Source organism: Arachis ipaensis, chromosome B3 (assembly GCF_059453495.1).
Source record: "Arachis ipaensis isolate K30076 ecotype BB chromosome B3, ASM5945349v1, whole genome shotgun sequence".
Classification (NCBI taxonomy): Eukaryota; Viridiplantae; Streptophyta; class Magnoliopsida; order Fabales; family Fabaceae; genus Arachis; species Arachis ipaensis.
The window spans coordinates 21244996-21263211 of NC_142438.1; the positions used below are offsets into that span (position 1 = coordinate 21244996).

General features: G+C 35.4%; 1 pseudogene; it reads right to left on the reverse strand.

Moving 5' to 3' along the window:
• Nucleotides 1-968: 968 nt before the first annotated feature.
• LOC107634250 (isoleucine--tRNA ligase, cytoplasmic-like) lies at nucleotides 969-12922 on the reverse strand (annotated as a pseudogene).
• Between the last annotated feature and the right edge of the window lie 5294 nt (nucleotides 12923-18216).

Here is an 18216-nt window from a genome sequence, read left to right on the forward strand (position 1 = left end):
TTAGGTCACCCTTTTTTGAAAAACCGTGACCATAGACCCTTTTTGGTCACTGTAAAAAACCGTGACCATAGATACCTTTAGGTCAACCCCAAAACCATGATCATAGACCCTTTTAGGCCACCTTTTTTTAAAAAACCGTGACCATAGGTACTCTATGGCCACCATTTTTCTTAAAACCGTGACCATAGCTTTTTTTTTGTCACGGTAAAAAACCGTGACCATAGACCCTCTATGGTCACGGTTTTTTACCATGACCAAAAAAACCGTGGCCATACACCCAAAATGTTGTAGTGATATTTTACCCTATAAAAATGGTATAGACTGAAAATAATTCTAACTATCAAAACATAAACTAAATACCTATACAAAACTAAATTTTATAAGAAAACCCAAAATGATTAGTTTAATAGGTAAATTCGTTAATGTTTTTGGTATTTTAGTTAAACTAACTCAATGGAGCATATATAAGTAAGATTAACAGAACACTTGAAAGTAGGGTTAGAATCATGAGCCAGCTCGACTTATTAATAGTTCGATAAGCTAAACTCATAAACTAGCGAGTCGAGTTTGAGCCTGAAATTGAGATAATAAATTAAATGAGTCAAGTTTGAGTTTAGATAAGTTCAGCTCAGTAACTCGTGAGCTGGCTAGATTATATATATATACTAAAATTTTATATTTTTTATATATAATTTTAATGTAGAATATGAATAAAAAATTTATAATTGATAGATAGTCAATATATAAAATAGATCTTTTTAAATATTTATTAATATATATAAGTTATAATTTATTGATATAGAATTATAGATTATGTTCTGTTATTTGAGCCAGCTCGTGAGTTCAAACCAACTCGTGCCAGCTCGTGAGCTGAACTTAAACTTAAGAAATAGACTCAATTGTTAATAAACCAATCTATGAGTTAAACTCAATTTTCGTGAGTCAAGCTTGAGCTTGATCTAGTTCGGCTAAACTCGGCTCATTTTCAGCCCTCTTGTAAAGCCAACTTTGTCGTCCTTTCCAGCAACATAACAGTCTCCCACCGTAAGAAACACATGCAGGCCAAAAACCACTTCTGAAGTAGGTTGCTCTTCAATACAGTCTACCATAATCTGCAATAAGAGACAAATCAGAATATAAGCATTTTTATTACAATGGATTAATTCAAAAAACAAGGGAAATTGGTCAAACCTTTCCATTTCCATTTCGAAATTCATACTTCAAATCTGAATTCTCTCTAGATAGCAAATGAGTTTCAAGATTATGAGCATAATTTGCATCACCTACCGAAAGAAAAGAACAATCAGTTGTAGAAAAACAAGGATCACGAATATGATCGATGACAAAGGGCGTATCCAGGAATACAGAATAAAAACCTTCAAACAATGAAAGAATGGCTTTTGAGTTGAACATCAATGCAAGCCTTGCCAAAATGATACCAAATGACATGCCAGAAATCCCATCGAACCTCTCTTCATCAAGGATAACCTGCATTTGCACAAAAAAACTTCAGATCTTCGGCGGCAGTAACTGAACAATTAACTAAAGAGTTGCAAGGCTCTTAAAAATATTATCATTTATCACTCTTAAGGGTAAAATAAGGGCAACTATAAGATATTTAAATCAAGGAAACCATTTAAAACAACTTACAGCATGTGCCGGCTTCAAATGATATGAAAGCAATTGAGAACCAATAGCATCCCTGATGTAAGATTCCTGCAAGAAGAACATTTTAGTTAAATAATGGTTATGTGTTGATTTGATAAAGAATTAAAGATTTGCGAGAATTAACTTAGAAAATGTAGCATTTGAATTGAACCCAAGTTTTTTAAGTATACCTGGGAGTGCAAGACCCTCTGAGAAAGAGACTTGTCTTGATCCAATGATTCAAAATAAACCTCCACCATATCACTTGGTTCAAGAGAAATTTTCTTCCGTAACTTCTGAATTCTGTTAACAATCTATACAGAGCAATTCCAACCATGCAAAAGAGTAAGTTAACTTTCGACCTAATATATATAGATCAAAGGACAATCTATTAGCTAGGTTGTAGAGACGTAAACAATCTCTTAATAGCAGTGAACGAAGAATTTTGCTTTGAATTCTATCAAAACTAGAAAACAGAAATCCAACAAGCCACAAGAAATAAATTATCATGGATTTCCTTGTCTTCTGCAACATGTTATTGAGACTTTAAGAAAAGCAATCCCAAAGCAAAAAAAACTGTTTTGATAATTCCAACTATGAGAAGTATAGTGTATATCCTGAAAACTTTAATAGCAATGCAAAATAATGAGGAAAAGTTAATTAAGAGTGGCTTATTCATCACCTGTCCAATTAAGAATTCAAGGAATGCTTAAGCATAAGAATTGAATCAATGATGAAGTATATTAGATTCAATATTTTCTCCGATCCATGCATGAAACATATGAGGATTGTTGATTACGATTGTGTTCCATAGTAGTAACTTACCTCACGAGCAGCACCAGCCTCAAAGAAAGACTCATCTGGACGCAAGTCCAATATCACCAAAATGTCACCTAAAACAAAGACAAGCTTCAGTTAGAGATTTTCTCTGTATTCCACTTTATTTAATAGAAGGATAGATCAATATTCAAAACTAAGTTGTTGTCAGCTAGGAAAGGTGCTCACCATCTCTTGCGGAATCAATCTCCTCTTTTGTTGTACCATCAGGCTGCTTAAAATCACGAATAATCTGGGAAAAAGATATTAACATAAAAAAGCCATTTATTAATTACCCTTGACAATTACTAGTGGAAAGGCATGATTATTTTTTATGCTTTAGGGGATAAAAGAAAAAAGGATTACAATAATTTCAGGAGCCATATATAGTACATTTAAGGCTCCATTATGGTTGATGGTCACTTTAAACCAGAAAACATTTAAGGCAGCACTCATGACAAAATGCACATTTGTTCAGAAAGATTGGTAGCACTGCTAATTTAAGTTATTTGAGAGGGTTGTCACATGAAAGTTGACAAAATCTGTTAGGAGTAATTTGTTGGAGAATTCAAAGGCTCTCTATTTCTCTCAGGAAAAAAAAGGAAGCAATCCCTCCTGTATCATTTGCAAGCTTGGTGATCTGTCAAGAATATCCAATTCAATAATATACATTTCTTCTACCATTTCATGTATCACATCTAAGAATTGGTATCAGCAATCTCATATTCCAGAGGCAAATATCATGGTGCATCCCAGTCAGCTGCACAATCTGTTTCATGTTGGCCTCTTCAAGAAGGCTATGTTGCTGCAGATTGAGCCTCAAGAGTTGCCAACAGCATGTGACAGATGTAGGGGAACTTCTACTGCAACATGAAGGTGTCCTAGATGTACTTTATATTACAGATGAATTGGCCAAAGTCCTCATCAAATGAAGGGCCTTGTCTACTCCTGAGAATTCCTAGGAACCTTAGACACAACTGATGTTGGGAGGAGGCTGAGACTGGCTTGGCTAACAGTCGACAAGTAATATGACTCAACCAGGAGAATTTTAGATATTTCTGCAGCAGCTATAGACAGAAGACGGTTGGTTCACAGAGAGAGTTGTTACACATAAGGGGGAAGACACTCTGTTAAGGGTTGTTGTCATTGTAGAAAAGTTCGTTTATTAGTAAATCCGGTGTCTTGTTCTCCATTACTCTGAAGTAGAAAGAACAATCCCTCTTGAACCATTGCTTTTCTTGGTGATTTGTCAAGAATTCCCAGTGCAATAATATACCATAATTCTACCATCTCTCATGATAGGACACAATGGCGTCTTGATCCATGTAGCCGACCCCACCTAGTGAGATAAGGTTTTGTTGTTGTTGTTGATGTTCTACCATCTCCTATTGGTTTCAATTCTAATATGGTGAGTATATGAAAATGCTTGACTCCTATCTCTGGTAATACTAATCCTTCAATGAGGCATCCGACTCCAAGCATTCAATGGAAAGAATGCTAACCAATTTAAATGGGTTAGAATTAATGAGAAGAAATTATTTTATCCACTTATGAAGTTATGTTATATATTATATATAGAGGTAAAGGATAGGATAGAATCACGATTAAGATTATTTAGCCTTAAATTATTCAGGTTTAAAATTAGAACAAAATTGCTTTCTAGTGACAACTTCGATTGTCATTTTTTATGCATCTCAGCATTTAAATGAGGTTAGCACCTTAATATCATTCAGCTCCAAACATTGATCAGCAATGACAACTTCTCGAGCAACCTCAAAACCCAAAATTCTTTCTTCTGACATTGCTTTGACTTTTTGGCAACAGTATCTACAGATTTTCCAAGTCTGTGTCCCAAATTCCTACAAATAAAAAAAATTATATGAAATAAAATGGTGCAAGAGAATGAAGCATTCTGACAAATTTAGTAAAAAAAAAACATATAACCATGTGTAGCACATACCTATACTCAGGTTCAGCGCGTAGAGAAGTATAATTCAAAGTATCATTACACGATATAAGTGATTGGACATTCAGTTCCTCCAAGACATACTGTAACACAAATAGCAAAGAGACAGAACAATACAAGTTTTTAACACCAAAAAGATGGAGCTCAAATGTATACATTCACATACAAGGAAAAAATATCATCGAAGCTTAGCAATTAAAATAAATAAATAATAAGAATCTATAAGAATATTCATGAAAACAAAAATGCAACTCAAACAATTGACAAGATAACAAACATTAGTACAAACGATAAAATTTAGCATATGGCATGCATGTACCTGCTTCAACTTTCCCACTATGTCATCAAGGAAGCTCGCATCATGATGAACTATCATCATTTCCCTATAATGCAAAGAAATTTGATTAAATTTCTGATATGAAAATAAAAACCAAGATAAAATGCATATAGATGTACATCAATACATGCACTACTAAGATACCTAAGTGGAGTCTTGAGAGGTTTCTTGTGTTTCTCCCGAATGTTTCGAGCCAGATCAATTATTGTCATCATCTTGGAAACACTCTGCTCTATCTGCTCTTCCCTCTAAAAAAACAAGCAACTTATATGGATTCATACAAGAAAATGAAACCGTCTACATTAAAAAAAAATTAATTGATTAAGATGCATACCTTGCCTTTTTCCTCAGGAAAACTGCAATAGTGATACTTTCCTCTAACCCATTAGAAGCTTTTCGCAAATTCTGAAATAGGACTTCGGTGAAGAAAGGGGTAAAAGGCGTCATTACTTTACAGGACAACAAAAGCACCTGAAAAAGAAACAAATAATGAAATGTATATGATAGGGACAAGCTCCTAATGGAATTAGAGTTTATAAAAGAGTGAGATTCAAATGGTATTTCAGGTAATAAAGGTTGTGAGGGCTGACAGTGTCCCTGACTAATTGCTGAGCTGACCACTATGCGCGTGAGAAACGTGATGATTGCATGAAAGTGCGTAAATCCATGGGAAGGGAAACGAGATATATGTCGTGTAAGAGGCAGTGATGAATACAATTATCATTTTCTTCTGTATGTTCTATTTGGTTTCTATCAGTGTATCACTTAACATGCTATTAGAAAACTGTTAAGTACCTGAGAAAAGTAGAGAACCCCACCTTAAAAGCTAGCTGTTCAGGGAAAAGAATCCCTCTCTTTAAATACTTCAAGCGTCCCATACTACTCGTGGTAGGACTTTGGGCACACCATAATGCCCAAGTCCCTAATGATACACCGCCCATGACGTCGGCTTCACTCTATGAACACTAATTCAACCTATAAGTAATCCTTTCTGTGCTACAAAAAACCTAGCCCTAAATCCATAGTTATTATTAGGGGTGGCAAGCGGGGAAGCCCGCCCCGTCCCGCCCCGCCAGAAGCCCGCCCCGCCCCGCCCCGCCTAACGGCGGGCTGGCGGGCCGGCGGGCTAAGCCCGCCAAATATCCTCTTTTTTTTCTTACTTTTAACTATTAAATAATATATATAAAAGATATAAAAAAATCTCTTTTGTTTTTTACTTTTAACTATTATAATTTCTAAAAGTATAAACAAATTATAATTTTTGTATTCACAAACATTAAAGTCTTTGTAATTATAAATATTGTTTCCAAAGCAAAATAAACATAATCCAAAACATAATTAACAATATTGTCTCTAAAACAAAACAAACATAATCTAAAACACCCAATTTTCATCTTCATTCTCTTGTAAGTTGGGTTGAGGAAGTTGGGTTTTGGTAAAAAAAAATTATAAAAATACCCCTTGCTAAAAAAATACTAAGCCCGGTGGGGAAGCCCACCCAGCCCCGCCAAAACCAGCAGTTTAAGCGGTGCGGGTTAAGCGGGCTTTTGCTATTTGGCGGTCCCAATTTTCCAGCCCAGCCCACCTTTTTTGGCGGGTTACGCGGGCCGGCCCAGCGGGTTTAAGCCCGTTTGCCACCCCTAGTTATTATGTACCTAAGGAAAATAGGAAACCGTACCTTAAAGCCTAGATATCATGAGGAAAGAACCCCTCTCTTTAAATACAATATCAAGTATCCAAGAATACCTAAGTCCCTAACAGAAACCTAGAAAGAACAACAGAGCTTTGTAAAATTTATAATTTATAACCATAGATGAGTTGAAAGATATGTATACATTATAAAGAGATGTGAGAGCTGTCCGGCAATCATCTTCTCCATTACGACCTTTAAGTCTCTTCCGGTTGAACCGTACATATATATTTGTAAGATTGTCAAGAAACTTCAGGAGGTAGGGAACCACCTACAAGGTCATTTCATCATGATACAAACTTAGCACAACGTATTACTATGGCAAAATACAAAACACCAAAGAAAATAAAGGTGGAACAAAACCTAAGCAATAGTGGCAATAATCTCACAACACAAGCGAGATAGTGCCCCCTAAATATTGTCAAATTGGTGAAGCCACTAGTTTAAGTCACTTATCAATAAAATAAAATAAGGTAAACGATGGACTTAAAATAGCCAAGACAAATTATCAAGTCATAGTTGAGAACAAACAAATTAAATAAGTTTACCATTATACAACTTGGAGCTCATAAATTAAATATTGTTGAGAGAAGTAATCACATTCATTACACTCATTTTAGAAGCATTACTAACAGTGTAAAGGCGGTACGCATTCATTTCTTGTCTGACAAAATAAATGAGTCTTTGTGTGGATGAGTTGATCCACTGGTCAAGAACATTAGACGACTTATGTAGTGTAGCATGATCCATGGGAACAAAAGGTGCTAGACCCTCAATTTCGAGCCTCTTCACATTTTGAACAAGGAACCTATATGCATTATACCATGGAAGGAAAACATCCCTAACCTGGGACATATAGGCATAAACTTAGAAAAATGGTAGAACAGTACACTTAAATAAAATCATCTTATTACAACTAAAATAAAAAGGAGTTCAAATAAAAATAAACTAATAAAAAAAAGCTAAAATTGAACAAATCAGATGCTTCTTACAACAGCATAGACTCCTTCCTTCTTGAAACGCAATGGCTCAGCACGCACAACGGGAGAGTTTATAAGGTATAATCGAATGCATCCTATCGAAAATACAAGGATATGTTATAAAAATGCTGTTTTATAAATAAACCAAATCAAATGTGAGTCAATTTCCCATGATTAGAAAAGCGAGCACAATGCACATTTGTATGTTAAGATGAAACAGATTAAGTTAGAAAACTTTCTTACAGCTCCATAATCATTAATGACTTCAATTGGCGGAGGGTAATTTTTTAAGTTTTTACTCATCTTCTTCCCATCTTCAGCCAGGAGAAGTCCATTGCAAATCAAATTCGTAAAAGCAGGCTTATCAAATAATGCAGTAGCAAGCACCATAAGGGTATAAAACCTGCAAGCAGAGATTTATCCCAACTAGGGAGGTTGAGATAAGGAATGAAGCAGGAAGAAAAAAAGAAACCTCATTAAGATACGGTAATAAAGATATCCTCCCAAGTGATAAAACACTGTCAATATATACATGCAATTATTCATATCATAGTCACAGAATCCATAACAAAACACGATGAACTACTATTGAGGCTCGAGAGATTATTTAATCAAAGAAAAATGCAATCTAATTTGAATGATGAAAAATGATGAAAAATCCCAATCATCACTTGAGAATGACAAAAAAAAATGCCATCCACTAGAACGATATTGACATAGAGAATGACATTAAAAATATAATACAAAGCCACAACAAAGTAATCGCGAATTTTCCTATCATAAACTAGATTATATGAAGAGAAAGAAACTAACCAACCACGGGTTTGATCCAGCCCTTCAGCCACAAAATGACCAGGAAAATTCTTCTCAAACAACTCAACATTTTCAAAGGGATAATGAATATAAGCATATGGCATGGATCCACTTTCAAACCAGCAGTCGAACACCTGAAATATAAGCAATTGATCCGTAACAAGGCACAATATCTTTGCCACCATCAAGTGTAATAATATTCTTCAACACATGATAATAAATTTATTTTGCTTTGTCTGACTATCTGGTATTATGATTTAAAGCTAGTGATGCTTAAAGCATTGTTTTGATTGTTGGAGGACTTGTATAACATCACATTGCAACATGGGCATATGCTAGATTGCATCTTAATAACGACTAACAATAAATACTCAAAAAAATATTGCAAAGAATGAGACACAAATTAATAGCAACATTGCTGGAAAGCTATGAATAAAAATATATTACATCATCAATTCGTCGAAGCACCCGACCACTCTCAGTTCGAATTGTGATATGATCAATGTTATGACGATGAAGATCAAACACCTGTACAAGACATTGCAATTACAAGGAAGGATTAGCACAAGTGCACAGCAAATAAGAATTAGATGAAGCTGTCTAGCTAGACAACAAGCATAAGCCAATAACTATGGGATGTAATGGTAACTGGTGAAAGTAGAGCCATGCATGGCATTCAATTAATACTAGGAAAGAATATGTTGCAGTTAACATGCCAACACTGACATGATTACAACCTCAGTATAATACTACTATAAATCACATGAACATTAACAAGTGCACTTACTTACTTAAAAAAGCCCTTTCCCACTAGGTAGGAACGGCATGGATCAAAGACGTCATCGCATCGTGTCTATGTATTAGAAGGTGACAAAATTTTGCGTAGGCTGTTGCAAGTCTATCATAACTCTACATGGATTCAAAGACATTATTGTGATGTAGCCATGCATTGGGATGCGATAAAATTTTATGTAGGTTGTCGCAAGTCTAACACAATCTTTCTCGTTTTTTTTAACTTGGGACCGGCTATATAAACATTACCAAATGTACTCAAATAGGAAAATTGCGCATGCGCAATACATATATGAAAGAACACAAAAGGCAACACCATAGTTGTATGAATTCCAGTATAACAAAAATTAACAAGACATGCAAAAATGTACAGAAGCAATTTCAAAAAGGCTAACAGAAATTCTAACCTTTACACCTGAAAGCTTTTCAAGTTTCGCAATAGAATCAATGACAATTACTTCCTTTTCATCCTCACTAATCCATAAAGGGAGAGGTGTCCCCCAAAACCTACTTCGACTTATTGCCCAATCTCTGGAATTTTCCAGCCAATTGTGCAATCGCTTATCCTGCAAGACATACGAAAAAACAGATTATTTAAAAAAGTATTGCTCCTTTCTACTTATTTTTCTAAGTTGCAGTTTGTAACACAAAAGAAAAGCCTTTTAACAATTCTTTCCTATCCACACTGGCCTTCACCTTCGTTACAAAGCAAAGGGAAGGAAAGATACAAGAACAAACAGCAAATTAAGTAGCTCAAAAAATAAAAAAGAGGGGAGGCAACATAACCTTGACAGAATCAGGGACCCATTTAGTTTGCTTATTGTTTTCCAATAATTTCTCTTTCAATGACTCCACCTTAACAAACCTAAAATGAAGAGCATGTAAGATAAATAATTAAGAAAAATGACTAGTTGTATAATGAATAGTTGAATACCAGTGCAATAAAAAATCATAATTAATAACTACAAAGATGATATTTATAATTTGAAACTTGTATAAATGGTTTGAACAATACAAATGCTGAACAATAAAAAAATAAAATAAAATAAATAAAAAAACATAAAGAAACTTACCAGCTAGGAACAGCTCTGTATATTAGAGGAGTACCGGATCTCGGGCAGAATGGATAAGAAGGGGTGAGAGTTTCCTGCTTAACCAGCCTACCCTTGGCCTAAGGAGAGATAAACATGTGGGAAAAAATATTTAAGTACAACAATCCAAACAAAACAGAATTTGCAGGAAAGAACAAGAAAAAAAAATGTTGACTCCAACATTTAAATTTGTCATCTATCATACAGTCTAGACCTCTGCCATTGATAACTCCATAAGTTAGGTAACCTTCTAATGGAGGAAAGAGAAGACGGAAAAAATTTCAGATAGAAAAATAAAAATGAAGCGTTCAACTGGGTCATGGGAGGATCCTAACTAATAATCAACACCACAATAAATCATTACAATCAAATCAAATAGAACATATTTATATGGTTTTAGATAGATGGACAATACCTTCACAGTTTCAATGATAACCTTATCAGCATCTTTGATATATTGGCCGCTAAAGTCAGTAATTTTCTCGGTAAAGCTACCATCATTATCAACAGCTACTATTAGGTTATCCTACATGGCAACTTAATATCTGAGTAATCATATTACATAGATTGCTAACAGCAAAGAATTCATCAAATCAATAAACATAAAGCAACAAAACCATTTTCCATTAACTATGATCACCTACATGGATCAAATGACGCCGTTGAATTCTACCCTAAATGAAAAATCCTAACACGCACAGGATATAAAAAATCCAGCCCAGATCTAGGAAAACCCATCTAACTTCTCTCAAACAAAAGTTGTAAATATGTGTAAAAAAAAAGTAAAAATAAAATATCAAACAGATGACAAAGAATCTCAGTTATTACTTATCATTTGAGCTGCTATGGCTATAGAAAAAGTATTCATCCTATACTTTACAATAACCAAGAGGGAATCCTGGCTAATCCAATTAAAAATATTACAGACAGATGCATACAAACCAACCCATATGAATGTTTTTACAATCGTAGATTGTTTCCAACAGCATACAGCATAGACAATAGAGATGCATACCTCTCGCACAGGAGTGTTTGGCAATTGGCAGGAAACAAACACAAGCTTTTAACAATTTGAGTATAACAATGCTAACCTTACAAATAATTTGATTGGCAATGCAAACACAGAAATCATCTTCACCAAAAGCAGGGGCACAATGGACAATGCCTGTACAACTATCATCAAAAACATAGTTGTCGGCCACAACTCGAAAAGCGGTATCGGATAACTCCATAAAGTAACCAAATAATTGTTCATATCTAGAAAACACATTATTCCTTTGAGTGTCAATAGAGGACAAAACTCCACAAGTTCACATTCAAAGATAGCACTGGATATGTTCAACAGAAAACATAAAGGTGACACATTAAAGGAGTAAAAGTATTTAAATAATTAATATTGAAGGAAGAACTGCTTACTTCTTTCCAACTAGTGACGACCCTGAGAGTTTCTCCAGCACTTCATAAAAATCCGCAACATTTCCTGCCTTTACACATGACGATTCCTTGGACTTCACACTTTCTTTGGGTACTCTAACTGAATGATTAATAGCAGTTTCTTTTGGATTATCCTTAGGAAGTGCTGACATACGAGATTTAGCAATAATGTAGAATTTGCCTGAATATTTATTGCGAACCTGGTTTATTTACTTTATGTATTAGTTGCCAAGAAAAAAACAAGGACAGCATGGTGCACAAGTATTTCACATTAAGCAAGGTTCGAAAGATGGTCCCACCAAATGAGCATAATGTATGCAGCCTAACTTTGGTCACACAAAGACAACTTAATCCTCTCTTCATGACTCCCCTTTCCAAGAAACAAATAACTACCCAAAAAAATTAAGCTATGTATATGTCAGCAACAATTTTAACAGACCTTCACGTAGGTAAAATTAGCATTGACGCAAAAGGCTAGATTGCTAGGAAGAGTCCACGGTGTAGTTGTCCAAGCTACAAAAGATGCATTATCAGGATCACCAATCACCGAAAATGTCACCATTATCTCAGGATCACGTACATCCTGCCCCAACAAATAATCTCTCATTTCAAGCACCAACATACAATAACAAAATGTAAGAGCGTAAAATCACAAACCTGATAATCTGAAGCCGCCTCAAAATTAGACAACGTAGTTTTGCATCCAGTGCTATAGGCCAAAACCTATGAACATCAACAATAATCAAACCAACAGTTACAACATTGTGTCCCGAATAATAATAACAATAATAATAGTAAAATAGAAAAGAAAGAACATGGTACCTTAAATCCTTTGTAGACTAACCCTTTCTCGTAGAGCTGAGCGAAGACCCACCAAACGGACTCCATGAAGTTTTGACCCATGGTCTTGTAATCGTTCTTGAAGTCTATCCACCTCCTAGAGCATGAGATCACTTTCTCCCACTCGCTAACGTAGCGCGTGATGATACTCCTACACTCTTCATTGTACTTATCGATCCCCATCTTGATGACGTCCACTCTCTTCTTGATTCCGAGCTTCTTGTCGATCTCGTGCTCAACGGAAAGGCCGTGACAGTCCCATCCGAATCAGCGTGTGACGTGGTGCCCCGTCATCGACTAGTAGCGTGTGACGATATCCTTGATCGTGCCAGCAAGGATGTGGCCGTAATGTGGGAGACCCGTCGCGAAGGGAGGGCCATCGTAAAATACGTATTCCGGTTTGCCCTTTGTAAGTTCTAACTGCGTCTCGAATGCTTTCACTTGGGACCAGAACTCTAGAACCTTCTCTTCCTGCTTTGGGAACGAGAAGTCCTTCCCCTCGCTCACTTCCTCCATGTCCGTTAACTGATGCGGTGTGGAGGCACTATTAGGGTTTATTCGACAGTTACACCTGGTAGTGGATAGTTTTTTCCTTTCTCCAAATACCTATACCTATATCTATATATTTTTAATTTCTAATTTGTGAAAACTCAGTGTAGGTGAAGTTAATAACTCATCGCCATTATATGATTTGACTAATTTGACTAAATTTTTATCTAATAACCCTTAACTATCAACTTCACTTGGACTCGACTACAATTAAGTTTTCACCTTTCTTATTAGTAGGTAATCTGAAAGATCCTGAGACACTGTCAATCCCCAAGAATGTGTAGCCTAAGGTGCATGAAGAGACTTGAAGACCACGTAATTGACAAGGATCATGCAGAAGACGCGTGATAGACCTTTGTTTTTTTTTAAATGTTGGGCTAAAATGTTGTGTCTCCCAAGTCTGCAACCCAAAATAAAAAGCCGAGCCAGTGACTGGAAACCTCTCGCTGAGAGGAGGCCCTCTCTATCAAGTCTTCTTCGGGTAAGTAAAAAAGTAAATCAATTGATATACTAGTACGTATAAATCAAATGGAAGAACATATTATTAGATCGTCCTAAACCAGATTTTATCATAAATTTATTCTTTTATTTATATGTAAATAAATAAATTGTGGTCTTACATTTGTGAATAAAAACTTAATCAAATATAACGATTTACTCACACGAAACTCATATGCTACTATATATCAAGATTTATTAAGAGCCATAATATCCAACTACATATTAAGCTCTAGCGAAGCAATAATACCTTAATACCATTTTAAAAGAGTAAAGAGTCATTTTCTGATCATGAAACAATAAAATTAAAGTTGTATTTATGAAAGATCGGCTACGACAAACAAAATTATCCAAACTCTAAAAAACTATCTAAAAATCTAAATTACTCTTCTCTCACCCATCATCATTATCATCATCATATTACTCTCTCTCTCTCTCTCTCTCTCTCTCTCTCTCTCTCTCTCTCTCTCTCTCTCTCTCTCTCTCTCTCTCTCTCTCTCTCCAGACTTACCGCTCCAATCCCCCTTCATCCCCTTCCGTTCACTACCACTATCTTCAAGTCCCTTTCCACATGTGCCCACCTTTACCACCACTATTTTTGGAACCGATTAGCAACGAATTCTATTTTCCACAATTTGAGCTCTTCCCACAACCTTCAGGTAGCGTTTGGTACAGAGACAGAGATAGAAAGACTGAGACTGAGAGATAAAGACAAAGACAGAGATTGAAATAAATCTCAGTATTCTGTTTGGTGCAAAGTGAGAGACAGAAATTGAAATAAGAATGAAATTCTAATTTAATTTGCACAAAGGGTAAAATTAGAATTAATTAATTAGAATGAAGGTATTTTAGGTATAAAATGTTAATAAAGTTTCAGTCTCCATTTCTAAAAATTTTAGTCCCTTGTGTCCCTACTTTTTGGAGGTACTGAAATACTGAAATTTTGGGAACAGAAATAGAAATTTTAGTACCAGTCTCTGAACCAACAAACATGATACTGAGTCTCTGTCTCAGTACCTCAAAACAAACACTACCTCAATGACGACCCAGGCTTGCTTTGCGATCTTGTGAAGCTCGAAGAACTCACCGTTAAAGCTCATTGTGGAAACTTTGGGAGAAGGGAAGAAAGTTCTATTTTTCGGTTGGAATTTGGGTCAGGTCGGTTAATATTCGGGTTTTGCAAGTGAGATTGGGAATGTGTCACTGAGGAAGGCGGAGTGGTGGCTTTTTTGGTGTAGGAGATGGTGGTGGCTCTGAATACGAGTAGGTTGAACAGTATCACCCCAACCAGTTGGTGCAGAATTTCTAAATTCACAAACTAACCGGCAAGTGCACCAAGTCGTACCAAGTAATACCTCAGGTAAGTGAGGGTCGATCCCATGAGGATTGATGGACTGAGCAACTATGGTCGAATGACTCACTTAGTCAGGCCAGCAGAAAGTTGTGTTTTGAGGGTTCTAAAATGCATTAAACAGAAATTCAGAAAGCAAGAAAGCAAACAATAAAAGTGAGGTGAAATCTATAGGAGAAAGCAGTTAAGGTTTTGGAGTTGTTTATTCATCCGAATTAAGTTTTCTTACCAACTATTTTAATCATGCAAGATTCATTTCATGGCAAACTATAATTGACTAAACCCTAATGTCTTAGTGATTTAGTCTCCTCTAACCTAAATCAACCGCCAATATCTTGGTCACTTAATGTAGATTAGAGGGTTAAGTTCAATTCTAATTTATGGCCACAAAAATCCTAACTACCCAAAGTTAAGAGGATTATATGTCACGTATCCCGATTAGTTCAAGTAATTAGCAATTTAGGAGGAATTTGCTTTCAGGCTATTGTTCAAGCGATATAACTCTTTCAAGAATCACAAGAACACATATAAAATAAAGGTTATACCGTCGTTCTACCCAGATTCATAAGATGAAGAACGAAAGCAATCCTTGAAACTGAATCAATACATTAATTAAAATAGAAAAGCAATAGTCTTAATCCATAGAAATAAACAGAGTTCCTAACCTTAACCAAGGAGGTTTAGTGGCTCATAACTTACAGAAAAAATAAAAGTTCTGAAAAATGTGAAAGTGCTGAAGTGAGAAGATCCCCCTCAAGGACGAATCTTTTTCTTTTTATATCTAACCTAGTTTGATTTCAAACTAAAATAAAATAATAAATTCTAAAACTAACAAATTTTGTTTGTAAATAAAAATAACAAAAATAAAAGATAAAACAATAATTAAAAGCTAAATCCAACTAAAGATGCTCCAACAAAGAGGTTGTGGTCCGGATTGCCTGGGTGTTTGGCGTCCAAAGAGGGCAAAAACTCCTCTCCAACGCTAGGTTGCTAGCGCTAAAGCGCCCAAAGGGGCAGCTCTAATTCTTCTCTTTCCTGTACAAAACTCTGCCAAATTAATTCGAATTTCACCTGAAATAATAAAAATACCAAAACAACTCAAAGTAGCATTTAAAGAGGATTTTAGCACTAAAATATAATTAAACTCACAAAATTATAACTAAATTTAACTAGAAAATAAGAGGAAAATAGGGTAAAGATGCTCATACATCACAATACCAAACTTGAACTGTTGCTTGTCCTTAAGCAACTAAAACAATGTAGGACTGAGAAGTAGAAAATCACCTAAGACTTGAGTGTTCATTTAGGCTCTTGTCTAATTACTGAGTGGGGTTAACGACATTGGGATTCTGAATAGGTTCGGCATCTCACTATCTTTTGAAGCTTAGAAGTATTGATATCCCTTAGAACTAGAACTCGGATGATATTATGGAATCTCTGAAGGTTGTAGAAGGCTTAGAGAATGGGGTTGAATCTATGACCTTCTTTTACTTTAATGACCTTATCCTTTAATTACAAACTTTTACTTAGAATCTGTTTGAACTATGTAGCGAAAACTTTATGAGACAATTTCATTTTGTTTCATAAATAACAGAAAATAGAACTTAGAGCAAGAGAAGAAGAATGACACAAGCATGTATCCTGGTTCAGTTGCCTTGTGCAATGCAACCTATATCCAGTCTCCACCATAACAGTGGTGGAATTTTCACTGTAGTTAAAGTATTACATACACCAATTCATAGGATTCACCCAATCCTTTTCTCTTAAGTTCTCAACTAACTTGACTTGGTTATGCTAATACCTAACTCTTCACTCTAAGTGCTAACCCAACTTAGAGAGGGGCACCTCACAGGTACAAAATACAAGACACATGAAACAACCTAAAGAAATCTGAAATCACTCTAGGCTTTTCTCTCATGTGTTTCACTCAACCTTTTATCACTCATAAGCTTTTTCTTGATTCCTCTCTTTCTGCCTTTTTTCACTCAAGAAATTACAGAAAGATATACATTGAAAATAAAAAACAAACTATAGAAGATGAAGGAGATTGATGCATTAACAGCCTCTGTTGCTATAAGTTGAATCTGATTCAGTTGACTCTGATTAAGTTCTTCATCTTGGCAGAATGCTTCTTTTACTAGAAAATACTGTCCAAAGTTGATGAACTCTTCACAGAGAAACTCTTTAGAACAAACTCAAAATCTGGTTCTCTCTCCTTCTCTTCAGAAAGATGAAAATTTTATTTTTTTTGTATCTCTTTCCCAGTTGCTGAGTTGCTTTCTTCCAAGTCAACTCTTTGAGCTGTGTGCTTTCCAGAAGTGACATTTCACTTTCTTCCATTAACTCTCAAATTAGAAATTTTGGAACAGACCCTTTTTGCTTGACCGAATGCCTCAGATCAACAAAGATAAAAGTTTCAAAGATAAACTTGAATCTGAACCCTTGAGCAAGATCTTTGTCCCCAAGATACAGTTTTAGCCTTTGATTCACAGTAGTGATTATAAAAGAACACTTTTCCATTTATCCCAAATTACAGGAGCAAAAATTTGGAGAAGGAGTGAAGAAAGTAAATTGCATGTAAATGGAAATAAATCACCTTTAACTTCTGACTTAGTTTAAAATGGTTTGATTTGGGTGATTAGACCTTTGTCCTTTTTTATTAAGCTTTCTCTTTCTTTCTTCTCTGGTGAAATGAGTAAGAAGAAGAACGAAGCTTTCTCTCTCTTTTCTTCTGAGTCTGACCAAAGCAACAAGTGAACGTTGGCTTTGGAGTGTATCAGCTTGGTGGGATCAACTTGGGCTTGGATTTGCTTTCCTTACCTCTCAGCCCGTTTGATTTCTTTGCTCAATTACTTTGGGCTTTGTTAGCTAGAGATTTACCAATAATCTCATTTTTTGTTTTCTTCCAAATAGGCTGCTGCTTCTTTGATTTTTGGCCTGCATCACTTAACCAAACACAATCAAAACTAATTGGGTGTTTAACCCAATAAAATCATGTTTGTCATCATCAAATTAAATTAGTTGTACACATAACTCAACAACCTCCCCCTTGATGACAAACATAATTGTGACATTGATCAAAGGAGTTGAATTTTAATAAAGTTAAGGTACTTCCCTCTAAGTGATGTCACTTGCTTTTGAAATGCTCTCTCTTTTCTTTTCAAGAGTTGCTCCCCCTAGATTTGTGCTCTTCTCTTCTTTCCTGTTTACATATTCTCATAGAGAATACAATAATATACTACATACTATATGTTGTCCATGGATGAAGCAATCCTCAAGATTTTTAAACAATTTAACATCTCAACTTAACTAAGGGATTGTACACATACAACAACTAAAATCCAGCCCAATACCAAACAAAACATGGTAGAAACTGAACAAAACAAAGCAGCACCATCAAGAAGATCAAAAG